Genomic DNA, 20,016 nt, shown 5'->3' with positions numbered 1-20,016 from the left:
ATATGTGAGATAGAAGGAAGAAAACTTTGCTAAATGAACTCTTAATTCTAGACTGGAGACATAGTAACATCAAGTGATTTCTCAATCTAAAACCCTTTCTAGATAACCATTGGCTTCTCTGCACCATGCATGAGTAGTTAAAATAATTGTTTAAATTATATCGAGATTTGAAGCTAAATATTTTACCTATATTGTTAAAGTGTAAGATAGAGTCTAAAGCATAACCACATGGCAGAAATTATTTTTCTCAGATAAGCCATGGTGAGAAATGAACCAAGCATCTAAGAGGCAGAAATCTTGTTCATTTTCTTTCTCCTTGGACATCGCGACCTTCTTATCAATACTAATCATGAAGTAATAATATACATACAGTATGCCTGAGCTTTTCAGGAAATGAATATGTATATCTACTTAAAAGTGATTTTATTGTATTATTTAAAATGTGTAATGTGATCGGCAGAATGACAATTTTTTTAAAGCAAGCACAGTCACTTGCATTGAGGATGTCAGCCCTATGAGAAAGTCAGATGATATGATGTAGAGTAATTAACGTGCTTCCCTGCTTTCACAGAAAGGAAGCCAGAAGCTGTAGTCCACGGGAAAAGTGCAGCTAGCCCTGAGCCAGCTCCTTATCTTTTCCATAGTGTGTGTGATACCAGTAATGTTGGTTATTTGTTGACAGTTTGGTAATGGAGAATGTATTGTGTTATGTTAAACTCCTATTATTTCTGTCTCTGAAACCTCTAATGCATTTCAAGAAGTGTAGACATTTTACACATTTTGAATTGAGGTCATCCAATCCTCATAAAAAAATTTGGAAAATAAATATTATAACCAACACACAGAGGGAAAATTTAATAGCTTAAGGTAAAGTGAATTTTCTCAAGGTTATAGTTAATAAGGTGCCTAGGGTAGGGTTAGGCAGGAGTCAACTCAGTGTGGTCTGAGGTGGTCAGAGGTCGCTGGAGCATTTGGAACACATGAAGCCACACACTATAACTGTGAAACATTTGCTTGCTGTCTCACCTTGGAAAACACAGCCCCTCAAGGAGCCTGTGTGAAAACAATTTGAACTCAGTTTGTCTTGCACATCACACTTTTGTATAGTTTGTGCGTTCTTTGAGTTATGCTTCATTTTGCCAGTTATTTGTGTTGTTTCTCTGGCCCTTGGGATTACAGTTCTACTAATTTTTATCCTGAAGCTAAACGTCTAGTGCTAACTCCCTGACTTGTTCTCTTCTCCCATCATTCAAACAATTTTCAAAGCACCTAATTTTCTAAATAGTAGTGGTTAACAGATGTATGTCCCCTAGTAAGGTGATCTCTCATTTTATAATAAATTATTCCAATTTAGAAAAGATGACTTTTTAAAAAATTAAATGTCTTTCAAATATTAGGAAAATATGTCTTTGCCAACAGGTGGCAACCTCTCTGAATTGTAAATCCAAAACCCCAGAAAAATAACCATCCCTCAGATAGCTGATTCTTCCCTCTGTCTGCCCTCAAAACCACCTACAGAATGTTTTAAAAGTAAAGATGCCTGAACTCCACCCTCCAATACTTTAATGAAGTGGTTCTGGGGTAGAGTCCAATATACTCTTTTTGAAATGCAAGCCTGTGTTTTCTATGGAGAGGATCCAGAGGCAAGGCAGACAGGAAAAAGGTCCCTGAGGAATGACATGCACCCTCAGCCCAGCCTGTGTGGAGAACACAGGCCGACTTCTACACCTAGGCCGGCCGTCAGAGGTTTCTGCTGTGGAAAAAGAGAAGGTTTAGAGGAAAGATCTCCAGATACTGGCAGCTGGGGATCCCTGAGCAAAACCTCAGGAATCTGCCCCCATCACCCTCAAGGTCAAACATCTGTCTATGCACACGTGGGTCTCAAAAAGCTTTTTTAATACCATCAGCTAATTTGAATCTAGGGCTTGCAAATTTATGGCAGGCTAAATACAGCCCACAGCCTGCATTTGTAAGTAAAGTTTTATTGAAACACAGTGACGCCAATTTTTTTTGTTTATATCTGAATTCTCACTATAACAGCAGAGTTGAATAGTTGCGACAGGGACAGTATAGCCACAAAGCATAAACAATTTACTATCTGGCCTTTTACAGAACACATCTGCCAATCCTGGCCTAAACTAATATCTAGGATCCTCAAATATTCAATGGAAACCAATGATAGAAAAAGATAAAAATCAAATGAATAGAAGAATGGACACAAAGATGATGCTTGAAGTAGAAGAAAACAAGAACAACAGAAATAACTGATTACTATTCAACTTGATAACATATACTTCAAAGAGACAAAAGTTGATATCAAATCCAAAATTTAAACAAACAGAAACAAAAAAGCCAGGATCAGGCATCTTTTAAAAAGGACCAATCTGCTGGGAAGGAGGACAGTGAGGATGAAGGAAGGTTGGCTAAAGGTGCAAACACAGAGCTAGATAGAAGGAATAAGTTCTAGTGTTCGATGGCTCAGTAGGGTGAGGCAGCTAGCAATTTATTATATATTTTAAAATAGCTAGAAGAGGAAAGTTAAAATGTTCCCAACACAAAGAAATGATAAATGTTTGAGGTGATGGACAGAATATTTGTACATCTATGTTTGTATATGTACATCTATGTTGTAATATTTGTACATACAATATTTGATCATTAAACATTGTATGCATGTATCAAAATATCACATGTAACTCATAAACATGTACTTATTGTGTATCTTTTTTAAAAAGTAAAAACTAGAAAAAGCAATATGACAAGAAAAAAATTCTGAACTTTGCAAATGGTACTCCCATAAAATAATCAGTAAAAAGGTCAGAAATGAAGTCAAGCAAATATCTCAAAAAGCATAAATAAAAGACAAAGAAGCCAACAACATAGACCAGAAAAGATAAGAGACCAATAGAATCATCACCAATAAACTACCAGAAAAATAGTTCAAAGGAAAAGGTATTGAGAAAATTATCTAAGAAAATGTAAAAAAAAATCCTATATAAAACTTTAAGATATAAGTTTTCCATCTAAGAGATCTATCATATACCCAATACAATAGAAGACGCAAATACAGTAACTAGGTGCAGTTATGTGAAATTTTAGGAGATCAAAGGGCACAAAGCATTTAATCCGTAAAGCAGTATCTTTGAAGATAGCCATGCTACAGACCTAGGTAGAACTCAGTCCAGATTGGAGAGGAGGCTGGAGGGCTATGAGAAAGAAAATTTCCGGATGAAATAATGTGGTTCTTAAAAACGTTCTGTGGCTAGCAAATCATCCAAGTGAAGAAATTTGAGAAAACCCAGGAAAAGCAAAATACTACATAGAAAAGGAAATGCAATTTTAATACGCAATGCAATTTTGCAATAAACAATATTATATAATTATAATGAGCAAATTCTGATTTAGGTAAAACAGTGTTATTTTAGAGGCTTAGAAGAGAGACATAAAAGCAGAGCTAAATTCTCATCTACTGTAGCAGGAAATCAATTGAATATGTTTCAGCTAAATTAAGTAAGAAAAACCAATCAAACCATATTATATGGAAATAAAAAAGAAACCACTAAAAGAAATACAAGAGTTACATTCAGTTATCACTGGGAAGCTGGTCTTAGTGCAGAGAGGTTTTTTGTTTTTTGTTTTTTTATCATAAGTCAATGTTACTGTTTGTTTTTAGGTATATGTGTGAATTTTCTTATTTTTAGATTTTTTTTTTTTTTTTTTTAAAGACAGGGTCTTGCTATGTCGACCAGGCTGGTCTTAAACTCCTGGCCCTAAAGGTCCTCCCACCTCCACCTTCCAAAGTACTAAGATTACAGGCAGGAGCCACCACACCCAGCCTAGATTTTTAATAAATAAATACAAATACATAAAGACATTACTTCAATGCTATCCAAATTTTTCTGCTGCATGGTCAAGTTTAAAGGCAATCATTACGGACTTTATTTTATTTTATGGTGAAAAATATTGCAAGACCATTTCAAATGGACACCATAATCTGTGTGGCATCCTTCTATGAGTCTCATGTTTGCTCACATTTTATTGACTGACTTCTTCCAAATAATTATTTTTATCAAGAGATACATTAGTTACAAGATATAAGAAGGTAACTTAAATTAGTCAGACTTAAGAAAACATCTTTGTGGTCTATTGGTAGTTTTTGCTCATTTGCTGTTTTTGAAGAATAAAGACATAAAATGTGACTAATTATAAAGCCTATGAAAATATGTACTAAAGGTTTTATATTAATAAAGTTGGACAAAAAATAGCTTTATATTTCTGTGAGTCACAATTATACAATTTGCATACTTAAGATAAAAACAAACCAATCGCTCAGAAGATATGCAACTATTGAGAAAAGGCATTTCCAGAGAGGTAGGGAGATACTCCAATTTATAAGAAATAGACGAGTGTTAGAAGTATCGATCTCTGTCCAGTGAAGTTTCTCTGAGTTTGTAAGAGCTGTGAATGTATGAAACCCACATAAGATTCCTTTGGCTATAAAAACAGCCTGTTTCATGTCTGGGAAGATGATAACAATTCAATAAGCAAATGTCCAGAGTCTCAGAATCCTAGAACTGGATGTGACCTGAAAAGCCATTAGTCCTCTCTCCTGTGTGCTTTGACAAATTGGCTGCTGAAACACTAGAATGATGGTCCTAAATAAACACCTTTGCAGCTTTCCCCAAAATGAATGTGTTCAGGGAGCACTGGTTTTTCCACCTTCTTGAACCTAACGCTCTACCTTCTCCCTCTAAGCATCAATCTTTCTTCCATTTTGGTGTCACTCAAACTTCGTGGAAAATGGTATGAGGAATTTGATCAACAGCATGCATTTCAAACAGACTCTTGAAAATTTAATGAAATGATGCTCTAGTGATAGACTACCAGGTAGCAGGTAAATTGTCCTCATTCATGTTCCGCTGAATTCTGGGAACTTTCAGAATCACTTCCAAGCTTGCAGAAGTAGGCACAAAAAAAGAAGTAAAAAATAAAGCTCAAAGTTAACAATATCCAGTCTACACCCACTCAGACTTGCCTGCCCCTTGCTGCAAAGCCACCCATTACCCATTCTCTGGCTCCATCTGCTCCCATCCTAGGGCGTGGCTTCTTGGCAGCCAAGAGGACAATCTTGCTAACCACTACACCCTACCCGTCAGAGTGCTGGGCTCACATTCCTAGGACACTGCTTGACATCCCATCCCATGCCAAACCCTGTAACCCTGTTCAGGACACGTCCTGGATACTTGTTGCTGTTCTGATCATACCATGTAGATGTTATCCCATCCCAGGCTTTTCACCTAGGCTCAAGCTGTTCCCGGAGCCAAGTCAGGTCCAGCTGCGTTTTCTCGAGGTCCAATAATGAGAAGCAAAAAAACTAGGAAAGAAGGGAATTTATTGCTATAACCAGATACAGGGAGAAGGCCAGAGAGAATTCTACCAGTCCAACTCAAAGTGTTACAACTTTCTTAGTGCTTACGTAGGTTGGGGTTATGTGCCTACATGCAGTAGAGCATTTGCCTAAGTCTATTGGTAACTAATTTTGCTTCAACTAGAAGGTCAGAGGCAAAAAACGCTTGTGAAGTCTGATTAAAAGGCCGCCAGTACCTTCAAGGCCTGTCTACTGTGGTACCGGAGTGATAGTTTCTATCTTATCTCCTTTACAGCTTGACCCGGAGAGCTGTCTTAGACCCTCCAATGAATCTATTCAAACAGCCTGACTTGTCTCAGATTCCATCGACCCGAAACAGGTCCTGGCACTAGAAATGTAAGGCTGTCTCTATTATTTTGGCTTGCTCCAGGTTAGGGAGAAGCCTGTGCAAGGCTGCTACTGACATTATGTTTCATTTCTAACTTTGATGTCGGGGCACTGACTTCCCTCGGTCTAACTATTTACCCAACGTTAAGGCAGTGCTGTGGAAATCTGTCTGTGTAATTGGAGTGTCTGTGTGATTGGCAGGGAGAACTGGCCTGAGAAGCCACCCACTCAAAGGCACACACCTCATCCTCTGGAATTCTTCAGGCCACCTTCCTACAGGCCATGCTCCACTTAGGCTCACTCCCTGATTCTTATCCCAGACCCCTTTGCTGAACACACGTATTGGATAAGCCTTCGCAGCACCACCTCTGTGTTCTCCCTCAGGACTTGATTCTGGTACTTGGTCCCCTAACGTATCTGCCGGGAGGCTCAACACTTGCTTTTGATAATGATCCAAGATCACACATAGATGGACCAGTCTACCTCCAGGCCTTCTCATCAACAAGTATTTTCAGGCAGGGGCCAAACTGTCCCTGATAAGGGGCAACAAGCAGAGAAAAGCCCATGAATGACAGAACTCTGCAAAAGTAATTCTTGGTGTGCATCTGGTCTTTCAGCGGTGTCCATGTTGCTTTTACAGGCATCGTCTTGTTGTCTCTTAGGAGATGTGCTGCAAAGGGATTGCATTCTTCTTTGACAAATAAAGTAACTAAACCTAAAGACCAGTCACTGTTTTATCTAAAGCTGCACAGATACAAAACAGTGACACAAACTAGAACTCATTTCTCACCAAAGTCTTTCCATGATGCCTGCCTGTCACTTAATTCAGTTAGGGACCTTCTCGATCCCAAATTCCCAGGATGTAAGGAACAATTCAAAATGGGAAAAATCAGAAACACAGGGTGAGAGCTAGAGATGCAGAAGGTAAGCGAGGCACAAAAGTACCAGGAAGTGAACCACAGAACATTCACCCAGTCCACATCCTATGAGGGCAGGCAGGCTGCTGCCTGAGAACCAGAGCCGCTCTCACTGATGGGGTGGAAATGTGCTTTTCAGGAGAAGATACAGACTCCTATTTACTAGAGAATTAATATACAGCTACATGGGTTGCCAATTTTCATCCATTACAAAAGCAACTTTAATATAAAAACTATACAAAATATAACTTATCTTTTATGATGCAAAGGCATCTCTTGGTCCAAGAGTCCCTCTGTCTCATTGCTATGAGCATCAATTATCACTTCCACGAAGGTATATGCTTCTGCTAATTAATGTCAGTTTCTGCCTATCGGAGAGGTTGCCCCAATGCTAACAGAGCCATGCAGCTAACAGAGTTGGCTAAGATGCAGACAGTGCAGCAGAGATAAGCTTAGATACTAGCACAATTGCCTTCACCCTCCAATCACATTCATATCAAATGTATAAGCTTTTCTTTAACCCAATAGGAATGGTCCAGGATCAGATCTAAAGACCTCGCCTCCATGCTATCCACTGATATTCCCCGCTCTCAAACTCGTCAGGGCTCACATGATTCATCGTCCTTCTTTCCCTACCTGAGACCTGCCAGCTCACAGAGGCCAGCTGTCAGCCCGTCCTAAGCACCATGTTTCTCAGGGTGACACGGACGGACTGCAGAGTCATCTCCTCTGGGAAGCTGTGAGAAGCAAGTTGCTCTTGTTATTGAAAACTGAACTGGAGACGGGGCCTTAGGACCACACCAGAGGGACCAGGCTGCTTGGGAAGGTGTTGCGAATATCACATGCACAGGCTGCTTTAAATATAGCAGGTAATTAGAAGCCAGTGAATCCACACAGGTGCTTAAAATCGGGCGTGCACACTGTCAGGATGCCCATGTGTTTGAAAGCTAAGATAATGCTCTGAATTGCTGAGCGTGGTACTTCACTTCAGGAGGGCAAGCGGCCAGTGGGAAGCATGACTGTGTATAATGGGGGCTGGGAGGGTGAGTGTCCACTGAAAACACGATAAGCAGAGTTTGCTCTTTTTAGGTCTGTATCTGTTCGATGGATTCATTAAATCTTCACTGATCACCTGCCAAGTGGGTAGTCCCATGCGAGGCAGTTTGAAAGACACAGAGCAAATATAAGGCAGGGTCTCTACACTCCAGAAACCTAACACACCGGCGTGAAGATGCGTCACATGTACCCAGAGCCATCAGTAGCAGAAGAGTGTGAGTGATTAAACAGTCTGATGCAGGGGTCATGGTAGGCAGTGCCAGTGCTGTCTTCACCACTCAGGGAGCTCACTGACCTGCCCATGACACTGTGTCCTGTGCCCAGTTTCTACAACAGAAAATCAGTCCGAAGACTGCAATAAAGCTAAAAAACAACGAGATGATATAAGATGAAATAAAAAGGAAACAGCACGTAACAGGAACTCAAAAGCAACGATGCTAATAATGACAATGACCGTGATGATGATGATAGTGGCACAGTGTGTGTCTCCATACGAGATATGCTGACCTGTTTGACCCATGGCAGATGTGCACCCACAGCCACAAAGTTGTGACACACACAATGGAGATCTGGAATCTATGGGTTCCGACTTACATCCATCCATTATTATTCTAATGGCATCACGAAACACAAATTCCACAAATACAGTGGTTTCGAATGCTTAAAAAACAATCAAAAGCTCAAACTTAAAACCTTATTTAATATCTTTCCAACCAAGAGAACAGGGAGAAACCCAAGAACAAAGTTCGGAATGCACCACTGCACAACTCTCCAGAGATCGCAGATGACCGGATCGCTTACCCAGATGTACAGCATTCGCTCAGGAAAAATTTCCACATCCATAAATGCCTAAAGCACAAAGCTCATTTTTTACTGTATCTCGACACTCAGATTTTACAATGGAAACATATTAGGAACCATACATTTTGTATTCTACACAGGAACTATGAAGAAGAACACATCTTACATATGTGTGCATGTATGTCATGCACACATACGCACACACACATCCTGTATAAGATCAAGTAAATACATGATGTATAAAATTATTATATGTTGCAAATCATGCATCAAACTGTTTGAAGAGTAGAGGAAATGCAGCAACTGAATTTTCATTCCAGGTTCCAAGCAGTATTTCACTAGAGAACCTCTTTGATCTTTTTTTTATTAAGTTTAGACTCCTCTTAATTACAACAACAAAAGTTCCTATTTAAACAGTACCTTTCAGCTCAGTCCCATTTTCACAGCTATCGCAGGAGCCCTCTACGTTGAGCCAGAGGCTTAGGCAGGCACCAGGTTCTGTGTATGTATCATTTTTGTTTTACATCCCATAGTCATCCTGGCATTAATCTCAAAGCAGGCCAGCTTCAACAAAGCTGAGGTGTCTAATGTCATAAGCTATCAGCCAAAAAAAAAAAGAAACTTTTCTGGACCTAGGGACCTGATGAAAATCTCCCCAAAGGAGTCAAAGTCACTGCATTCAAGATAGAGATTTTTTTTACATGCCGTTGATAAAATGAAAGAGTATGAACTTTTTTCTTGCAGCTGCCAAATCACAGATGTGAGGTCTCTGCCCTCCACACCTGCTCTCATGAAGCAATTGCAGGACCAAGGTACTACCAGGGAGACTCAAGTCTTGGCCAGAAAGAAGAATCCATAAGAATGAACTTACTGATCATTCAGCAAGTTCAGCTGGTCTAAGGAGAAAACTGAATTAAATTTGAAAACAAGAATCATTTTTGCCTTGTGACCTAGGTGCTTTGCTGTGCCCTTACCTACTTTCAGACTGTTGAGTTTAAGAACGTGGAACCATCTTGTCACTGCTCGTTTTTGAGCATTAAACAGCTGGTTCCTACCTTGTAAGAAACCAGTGCTTCTTGTTCCAGAAAACGCAAGAACGAAGAGGTGCTAACTGGAGCAAAAAAGGCGAAAGAAAAGTGGGCAGAGATTCACAGTGCAGGAAGCCACTGAGAGGAGTGAAGGCAGCTGTCCCTGCTTGTGTGATTCAGTAAAATAGAAAGAGCTCGTTTCATTTTCTGTTTCACCATCCAAGGCCTCTTTCTTAAGCTCGGCACATGTGCCATGTCAGGACCCGTCACCCAAGTCGCTGGGTGCGCAATGTCTAGCCAGGAAGCTTGGAAGCAACTTAGTTCATTCATTCTGTCTACACCCTCACTACTCCCAGCAGAGACCCTGGGACAGCAGCACCAGGGTCACCTGAGAGAAATACAGGTTCTGGGGCCACCCAAACCCACCAAAGCAAAAGCTGCCTTGTAACAAGATCCATGGTAGTTTCTGTGCACAGTAGAGTGCAGGGAGCACCCCAGAAAATGTCCTCGAAACCCCAAGTCCTGTGCATCTGCTCAGAGTCTGTGATGGCCCCCGACCCCCAGCTGCACTAATGTCTGGGAGGCTCTGCAGGGGACATCTCGGCCATGTGCCAAGGAACACGTCCCAGTGTGCCCATACCCCATGCCATGAAGAGGGCACACACAGAGCCACAGAATCTGCCTTTGGACTGTAAAGTAACAGGAGTGGTCACCTCTCTGGTCCAGTGCTCTCACCATATAGATGAGGAAGCTGAGTCAATCCCACGTAACTGAGATCTCAAAGTTAAGCATTCACACAGCTGAGGACGGAGCCCACAACCTCCTTAATTTCTCATCTGCTTTGCTGTCTCCTCTGTCATGAACAAAGCTGGGCTTGTAGCTCAGGACAAAGGTGTGAGGAGTTACTTATAAAGTGAAAAGTTAGCAGGAACCTTGGAGACAGCCCAGCCTCTCCATTTTCTACAGGCAGCGGGGCCCCAGGGAAGACGAGGCATATTCCACATGCATGCCAGAGAGTGGCAGAGCCTGAGCTGCAACCACATCTCCTGCATCCCAGGTGACTCCCCCGTACCCCATTTTCCTGACACATTTTTCCCTACTCTATTAGCCAAGACGGGTGCCCAGGTAACTGAAAGACTCCTACTTACCATCTCCTTCCCACAACCAGCAACGTGGGACCTCCAGGGAGAAGACATCAGCTGCCTGCTTGCTCTTATTTGAAAAGCCCTAAAAATTATTTCTTCTGGGCCTCAGACATCCTCCAGACACCATCCACCAGGGTTCATATATTTTTCTACCTTTTGATGTCTTAGGGGAAAAAAATACATTTCTTCTTTCAATCACCATAATAACCACCACTATCCTCTACCCTTCTACCTCTTGCTCACACTGCCAGATTAATTTGTATAAGATACATGTTCGACAGAGGGAGAAATCTATTCAGTTTATCCCCTGTTTATTCCTATGAACTGTCTAGATAAATTCTACATGGAGCTTCGGTCCATTGCTACCATCAAAGCTGCTCCCCATCGTTGGGAGGTGGGGTAAAACTGGCTCACTAACTGTTCCAGTTAATTTTAACTGAAACCTTTTTAAAAAATGGAAAGTCAGACTTCCTGTTGACAATGCGTCATTCCAATTTCTCTCCTTAATCATGAGGAAAACCAATGTTTTAAGTGGTTAAGGGAGGTTGTATTAGTCTATTCTCATGCTACTAACAAAGACATATCAGGAGCTGGGTAATTTATAAAGGAAAGAGGTTTAATGGTCTCACAGTCCCACATCGCTGGGGAGGCCTCACAATCACGGCAGAAGGCAAAGGAGGAACAAGGGCACAATTTACATGGCAGCAGGCAAGAGAGCGTGTGCAGGGGAACTACCCTTTATAAAACCATCAGATCGTGTGAGACTTACTCACAATCACAGGAACAGCATGGGAAAAACCCATACCCATGATTCAATTACCTCCCACTGGGTCCCTCCCATGACACATGGGAATTACGGAAGCTACAATTCAAGATGAGATTTGGGTGAGGACACAGCCAAACCTATCAGAGGCCAAGCAGAAAGGGCCAGGTCAGCAGGACGGAGGGGAGGGAAGACCAAGCAGGAGGGAGCATCCTAAAGTGGAGACAAGAATGAATTCTGCCCAATGGTTCAGAGGTTGACTAAGCATAAAACCAAAAAATGCTGTCCGAAAAATTCTGTCTTCGAGTCCCAGGACTGCTGAAACAAAGCCTCACAGACCAGACCGCTTCAGCTGCAGAGTCCATCTCCTCCTGCCCGGGATGCTGGGAGCCGGAAACAAAGGTGTCTGCAGACCCCGCTTCCTCTCGGGCTCTGGGTAGACTCCTCCCCTGCCTCTTCTGTGTGCCTGCTTGGCAGCCCTTGGTGTTCACGGGTTTGTGGACATCACTTCAGCACTTGCCTCCATCTTCACATGGCAATCTTGCCTTCTGTGTGTCTGGGTCCACATTTCCCTCTTCTCATGAGGACACCAGTCATTGGAGAAGGCCCCAGCCTAAGCCATTATGACCTGACTTTAACTTGATTACCTCTGGAAAGACCCTGTTTCCAAAAAATGTCACAGCCACAGGGACTGAGAGTTAGGGCATCCACATATATTTCTTGAGAGGCATAAGTCAGCTCACAACAGACGTCTACCAGACTTGGGTATAAGGAAGCCACTGGTGATCTGCCCACTATGCTTTATCATGCAGCTAGAGAGAGCCAGGTAAGGACAGTAGAGATGTAAGGAAGTCGGGAGGGCAGGGGAAGAGTCCCTTTCAAGGAGCCTGATTGGGGTTGGAAGAACAATGACAACTGTTAACAAGGACATACATGTTGGAGGTAGAATGTGGTCTGTGTGTTTGTTTTATAACAGATACGGGCATGTTGAAGGGAAGGACCTGATGGAAAGCGAGAGGTTGGAGATGCAGAAGAGAAAGGTTTACTGATGGAATAAGTCTTGATGGAGATGAGTGTGGGTGAGGGAAGACCTCAGCCTCGGGCAGAAGAGGCTGAATGGAGGTGGGAGTTGGTCCTGGGAAGAGGTGGCAGAACCAGCAAACAGAATCGATTTGGAGAGAGGAGCGCAGGCGCCTGCTAATCTACTCTACAAAGGTGTACCCAGCCAACTGGCACATCAGAGCTTCTGGGTGCCAGGAACCAACAAGGAACAGAACAAAAAGCCCTTCAGTTCCACTGGTAGGGGGAAGGGAGGTGAGGAGTGGATGGGAGTGGGGGTGGGGATGGGATGTAGATGCATTTTAAAATAAAGTTAACTGTCACAATATTTTAGATGGGGAAATATCAGAAGAAAAATACATGAGCAGGATAAGGGGAATCTGCTCGTGAGGGTGACACCATTTGGAAAACACTGGTCTGGATGAGACTTTTAGGGAAATGCAGAGACTGCCAGGGAAGGAGGCCACGTTCTGGAACCATGCCAGGGCTGTGTGGATGTTGAAGAAGCATTGTTCCAGGGACAGAGACGTCCACCCGACTGCCTGCCTGCCTGCCTGGGAGGGCTCCTCGCTGGATTAGCTCCCTGCACACCAGGTTCCATTTGTCTGGAGGGCCTTCCTCCACACCCCATCTACTGTCCTAGCTTCTGATCACCCTTAAGACTCAGAGAGACAGTCCAGTCTTCCAAGCACCTTCCCAGTCCCTTCTCGGGTGGATCAGAATTTGGGACCCATCCTCCATGCTTTCCTCAGCATGTGCTGTTAATGTCCATCAGCCGGCCGGGCGCGGTGGCTCACGCCTGTAATCCCAGCACTTTGGGAGGCCGAGGCAGGTGGATCACAAGGTCGGGAGATCGAGACTATCCTGGCTAACACGGTGAAACCCTGTCTCTACTAAAAATGCAAAAAATTAACCGGGTGTGGTGGCGGGCACCTGTAGTCTCAGCTACTTTGGAGGTTGAGGCAGGAGAATGGTGTGAACCCGGGAGGCGGAGCTTGCAGTGAGCCGAGACTGTGCCACTGCACTCCAGCCTGGGCGACAGAGCAAGACTCTGTCTCAAAAAAAAAAAAGAAAAGAAAAAATGTCCATCAGCCACTGCTCCATCCCTCTGCAGAGCGTGCTCCTCCAGGCCGATGGGTGTGCTTCACCACTGTCCTCGTCTGTCCCTGGTACAGGGCACAGCACTTAGTTGCAGTTAGATTCCATAGGTCATTGCTGCAGAAACAGGTGATGGAGAGGGAGGGAGGGGGAGGGGAGGGGAGGGGAGAGTGAGAGACAAGGAAAGAAGGGACAGACAGACAGAAGTGGTCCTTGTGAATGGAGGAGGTGTCAGCCCTGTGCAGGATCATGAACCATGAGAAAGAAGTAGGACCGGCCAGCTGAAATGTGAAGGGGGCTTCCTGACTCCCATCTACCCATTCCAATCCATTCTCCACAGACAGATCTTTCCAAATCATAGCTTAAGATGTTTTCTCTCTTCATCAATGATCTTCAATGTCTCCCCTTTACCTACAGACTAAATTAAAGCTAATCAGTCGAAAAGAAAGACTTTCATCATTTGGCAGAAACTTACCTCTGACAACTCTTCTTGGTCCAGGTGAAATTGTAGGACTTGCTGATGTTGGAGCACGCTCTTCACGCTACTGCTACAACTTTGCTCACGCTCCCTGGAATGCCTCCTACAGCTGACACTGAAATTCTGTCCCTCTCATGTGGCTAAACTCAAAGAACGGCCCCTCACGAAGTCTTCCAGGATCTTGTCCTTCACCCTCACAGCCTCATTCCACATTTTGTTAACCTCACCTTGGCTTTTATCTGACTCTGTCTTAACGCCGGGACATTTGAATGTGGCTACATCTGTCTCATTAATCCACATGTTTCAGAGAGAAATGAGCACATTTTACTCGTCTTTGTTTTTCCTTCAAGGTTCAGCATAATAAAAGATATTTCATAAATGGGTTTGTACATGAATGAATGAATGAATGAATGAACATGAGTCAAAGGAGAGAGGCTGGAGTATGATGGAGGCAGCCCAGAATTAGAATTCAGGAGACAAATTCTGGCCCTCCTACCTACTGACTGTGTGACCTTAGATGATCACTTTAATCCATACTAAGGTGCATCTACAAAACATAGCATTTATAATATATATTCTCTAAAGTTTCTACTCCTCTAATAATTCACATACAGTAAAAATTCCAAGCAATTGAAAGCTGGCTTCCAGTTCACCAATGTTTCACAACATCCTATTTCAGCATTTTTTTTTTTTTTACAAGGTGGGTTTAATCATTCTGAATTACAGCAAGACAATGAATATGACACCATGTAGGTATAAAGTCTTTGAGGCCAGGAAATCCCTGAGGCCTGTGACAATTCCAGGATTGGTATATCCTGATCATCAACATGTAATGATGACAGCACCCAGACATAAAATTGCCAAGTGCACAGAGAGCAGCACTGTCCACGTTTGGCGGGTAGCACATTGAAATGCAGCTGGACTCTTCCATTCCCGGTAAGGACACCATTTATCACGAGCCCGCACTTGACCCTGTGGTGCACCTCGCTTGGGGGAGGGGATGCTCAGGGGTGTGCACTTCTGCTCTCCCCGTGTTGTGCACTGGAAAATGAGGTTGTAGGCATGGGCTCCAGCCACGTCTGGAAGTAATAAAGGCTGAACTGACGCTCACGTGCTTGTAACACTCAACGCAAGGCGGAAAGCGAAGTGCTGCCGCAGCATAATGATCTGTCCGCAGAGAATGCCGGTTCCATTTCTACCCTGAGAGCTACAGGAATGTGTCATCTCCTTAGGACAAACGAGGGGCTAAGAGAGAAGGTGTGAGATATTCTGGGTAACCTAATGAGGAGAGGATAAAACATAGGAGGCATTTGGTCTGTTCATTTTCCAGGCAGTAACTGCTAGCGCAAGGTTACTTCTGCACAGCGAAAGGAAAGAGAATAAATCTAGGCTCTCTGTCAGCCAGGAGACAGTCTCCATATTCTGTGAAGGGCGGAAATAGGCTCCCTTGGGAAATTAAACCAGCCATCTTGGTGAATCTGTAGGAGATCATGCAATTAAAATTACAATTTTTAAAAATGACATTTCCATCTCTGTGCTGTGTAGCTAGCTGTGGGAAAACCCCTAAAGGAAGCTCTGCCCTCCTTCACCAGTCGTTTGCTAACAGGGCACTCACAGTCCACTGTGGGGGGCTGCGGGGAGCCTATATACTTTTCTCTTACTTAAGACACTTGGATTAAAAAATAAGCAAAGGCGATCAAATCACCACATTAAAGGAATAACTATTAGCAAACTCTTATTTTCCCAGGATCAAGATCAGCTGAAACTAATGAAAAAAATGAACATTCCAACGTGTTGAGATACTATCTAAAGATTTGCCGTCCCAAAAAAGTTCAAGATAATTGTAATTACAGCGAAACATTCCCTTCACAGAATCTTTAAGTTGGCAGTTAAGTGACAAAAGCTCAGGAATTCAAATAAGATAAAAATCTTGATGACCGTCCCAGTATAAGGGAGAATACAAATGAGGAAGGGAAGGGAACTCTTCCAGCTCGGTTTAAATCCTTTTCACACTCATCATTACTTCTTTCTCTTTCTTTTACCCCTTTACATTCTCCTTCTTCAAAATGTTTCAATTTACATGATCTTTTCTCAATTTTAGCAAAACTTCAGCGTGTGTGATCGCCGGAGAGCAAAGGCGGTACTTTATGTTCATATCAGCGAAGTCATTTGAAATGACCATCATTTGCTGCTTTAAATTTTTTGAAGATTTTCTTACAAAATTTATCATTCTCATTTACACCCTAGTTTTTCTAACTCATTCGTTTTGATTCTAATACTATGTATTGGCACAATTGCTATCATTAAGTCTAATTATATAATTAGCATAACATATGTGATCATGTAATTAGAATGTGCAATTACATAATTACAACGTGTAATGGCATCAGGGTGTAAATATCTTTCTGAAATGTCAGGAAGAAATATCCTCTCTTTGCTCAAGAGGTAGTTTTAAAGTTCAGTTTAGCATTTGATTCCAGAATGGAAATTCAAATATTATTTGAATCAACCACTTTAATTATGCTTAGGGAATAAAAGCTTTATTTTCTCTTCATTCAATATCTTTTCTAACTGAAGTACAATGTAAGAAACTCTGCAATGTATCAAAAGTGTTTATTTAACCTTCGTACATTATTTGAGTTGGGAAAATACAATTATTAGAACTCCTGGCAAAATGAACCAATCCTCAAAATGTATATACTTGGATCTAGCAAATTTATATCTAAAAATGTAATATTTCCCTTAATCACCAGTTAGCCCCACAATTACCACATGCTAGGTATGGTCTCCTGGATGCTTCGCAGCCTTCTCAAGCCCCAAAATATACAAAACGAAGCACACTTTTCATCCAGACCTGATTTTTCACCCATGTTACCTCCCTCAATGGTTCTCAGACTTCAGCATAAATGAGAATCACCTGAAGGGCTCCGTATACCAGATTTCTGAGTCTCATCTGAGAGTTTCCGATTAGGTAGTCCTGAAGTAAACCAAAGAATGTGCAATTTTAACAGGTTCCCCGGTGACCTGTGGCTGCTAGTCCAGAGACCACACTTGTAGAAATATTGTCTTACCCATCACCAAGTTTCCCAAGCTAGAAACCCAGATTAATTATTGCCTCCTCTGTTGTTCACCTCCCATCCACTCATCCACTCCCCTGATCTCCGAGTCCAGTGGGTTCCACCTCAAGACATCTCCCGGGTGACTTCCCGACCGTCCTCTCCATCCTTGCTGGCCAGGCTGCATTCAGCTCTCCTGTGTTAGTACCGTGCTGGTATCAAGAGGGAGGTGCTCTTCTCATTTCTTCTCCCAGTCAAACCCCAAACTAGCACCAATTTAATTACACTTCAACTCTTCCTTTCTGAGAATGAAGTGCTCCCCTGACCTACAGAATGGCTTTCACTTCTTAGCACAGCGGCTGCCTTCCCGAGCACTCCACTGCACTCCCACCACTCCCACGCCATGACTCCTTTTCTAATGCTGTCCCCTTTGTGTGGATGGAGGGTCTAGGCAGGGCCTGACCTGTCACGAGAAATCAGAGACTCATGGAATGAGATCACACTGTGGACACAGGAAACCTTGATTTTGTGCAACTCCGGATGCAGAGACGAGATGAAGAATATGGTGGGGGAGGCGTTGAGTAAATGTAGACAACAGGAAGGGAGGATGACTTTCTTAGGCAGGACAGTGGGCCCGATGCTTTACCTATTATCTCATTTAGTCCTCACAAGTATCTGTTTTATAAGTTACATTTGCTACATGAGAAAACATGAGGCTCAGGAAGATCACACAGCTTTTTTAAGGTCCAATATCCAGCAAGCAGCACCATCGAGTTTGAAACCTACGTTGTAACAAATACGCTGTCTGCCTCCGAAATCCACACTTGTTTAACACATTTCCACTGTTGGATGATTTCATGGTTAGAGGAAGAAACATATTCAAGTAGTGCTGAAGAGCTGATGGATGTGGAACTGGAAAGCAACCTCTGAGGCAGAAGTCCCAGGCTTTTTGGCACCAGGGATGGATTTCGTGGAAGACAATTTTTCCATGGACTGGGTTGTGGGGGATGATTTCAGGATGATTCAAGCACATTACATTTATTGTGCACTTTAATTCTATCATTATTACATTGTAATATGTAATGAAATAACTATACAATTCACACGATATAGAAGCAGTGGGAACCCTGAGCTTGTTTTCCTGCAACTAGATGGTGGGGGTGATGGGAGACAGTGACAGATCATCAGGCATTAGATTTTCATAAGGAGCACACAACCTAGATCCCTCATATACACAGTTCACAATAGGGTTCATGCTCCTATGAGAATCAAATGCTGCCACTGATCTGACAGGCAGTGGAGTGCAGGTTGTAATGAGAGTAATGAGGAGCAGCTGTAAATACAGATGGACCTCTGCTTGCTTGCCCACTGCTCACCTCTTGCTGTGCAGCCCAGTTCCTAACAGGTCATGGACCAGTACCGGTCCATGGCCCAGGGGCTGGTGACCCCTGCTCTAGGGGACCTACAGTATGGATCTATCTCAGGCCCTGCCCTTGTCAAAGTTCTTAGTAAACCCTCTAAGACCTGGAGCCTGTGGTTCTCAGAGTTCAGAAGGTCTGCTAATGAATCACTGAATCATCAATCACAGCATTATACAGGAATGAGGGCAAATGCAATACAGCACATTTAGTTCTAAAATAATTGGACAACTTTCAGGATTCAAAGAAATTTCATATTGACAGCATATAATTTGTGAAGGATCTTGGGATTTCTCTTGACTGCAAACTTAGCAACATTCATCAACATGACATGACTTCTAAAAAATACGTAAAAACAAAATTATGCTTGTTTTCAACATGGCACTTGATTCAATCTTTAAAATGCCTCCTCTTCTTCAAGGCAAAGTATCTCAAATTATGGGAAAGACTTATCCACACTCAACAGCAAGAGAAACATGCCTGTAGTTTAGAAAGAAAAGAAAATACCACAGAGCAATAAAAAGGAGAAAAGTCATTATCCTGTGGGCTCTTAGTCCGGGTACATGAAAAGGCACACACAGGTACAGATAACACCCAGCATAAGGTAAAGAACTAGAACCAAGGTGGATCTTTGGTCCTGATTCCTGTAGTGGATATATCTTATATATCTATATGCTATATCCTTATAATATAAGGATAATACAATATCCTTATAATATAATGTAAATATAGTGTATAGATTTTACAAAAATAAAATCCACTCTAAAATCTCTTTTCCACTCTGAAAGGAGAAGAGAAAAGTCTCCAAAGTCAGGCCTTGGCTATAATTTATATGAATATTCATACCTGAGATATGAAAGAAAACAGACCTAGCTCAGCAATGAGCTCCTAAGCCCAGGCACATTGACTTAGTGACGCCCTAAAGACGCACCTGGAGCCAGCACTCTGAGTGCTTCTGTACCTCTGGGGTCTGGTTAGAAGGAACCCCGTTATCTCTGTGGAGGGGTAGGGCTAAGCACAGATTGAGAAAGAGAAAAAAGAACCAGAAAACTAAAATTTCAAAACACAAAAACAAAAGAATACTAAGAAAAACAACCAAAAATATCAACAATGAAAAGGTAAATTCATTCCAAGCAAATGCAAATAATAGAGCAACATAAAAGTGAATGTAAAATAAATGTTTGAAATCCTCAAATAAGTAAAGAATGCTGTAACAGCCATAAAAATAAAATAAGTAAGAAACAACTGAGATTTTAAAAATGTAGACGTGAAAAATAACTGATTGGAAATTTTGGAATTAAAAAATGTATTCACTGAAATAAAAATTCCTAATAAGATAAACTCTAAACTGGATATGTCAAAGAAATAATAAGTAAAGTAATAGATACTGCTGAGCAAATCATCTAAATATGGGTTAAAATATGATAGCACAATGAAGAGAT

Source organism: Piliocolobus tephrosceles, chromosome 15 (assembly GCF_002776525.5).
Source record: "Piliocolobus tephrosceles isolate RC106 chromosome 15, ASM277652v3, whole genome shotgun sequence".
Taxonomy (NCBI): domain Eukaryota; kingdom Metazoa; phylum Chordata; class Mammalia; order Primates; family Cercopithecidae; genus Piliocolobus; species Piliocolobus tephrosceles.
The sequence above is the reverse complement of the archived record's forward strand: the minus strand, read 5'-3'. Positions refer to the sequence as shown.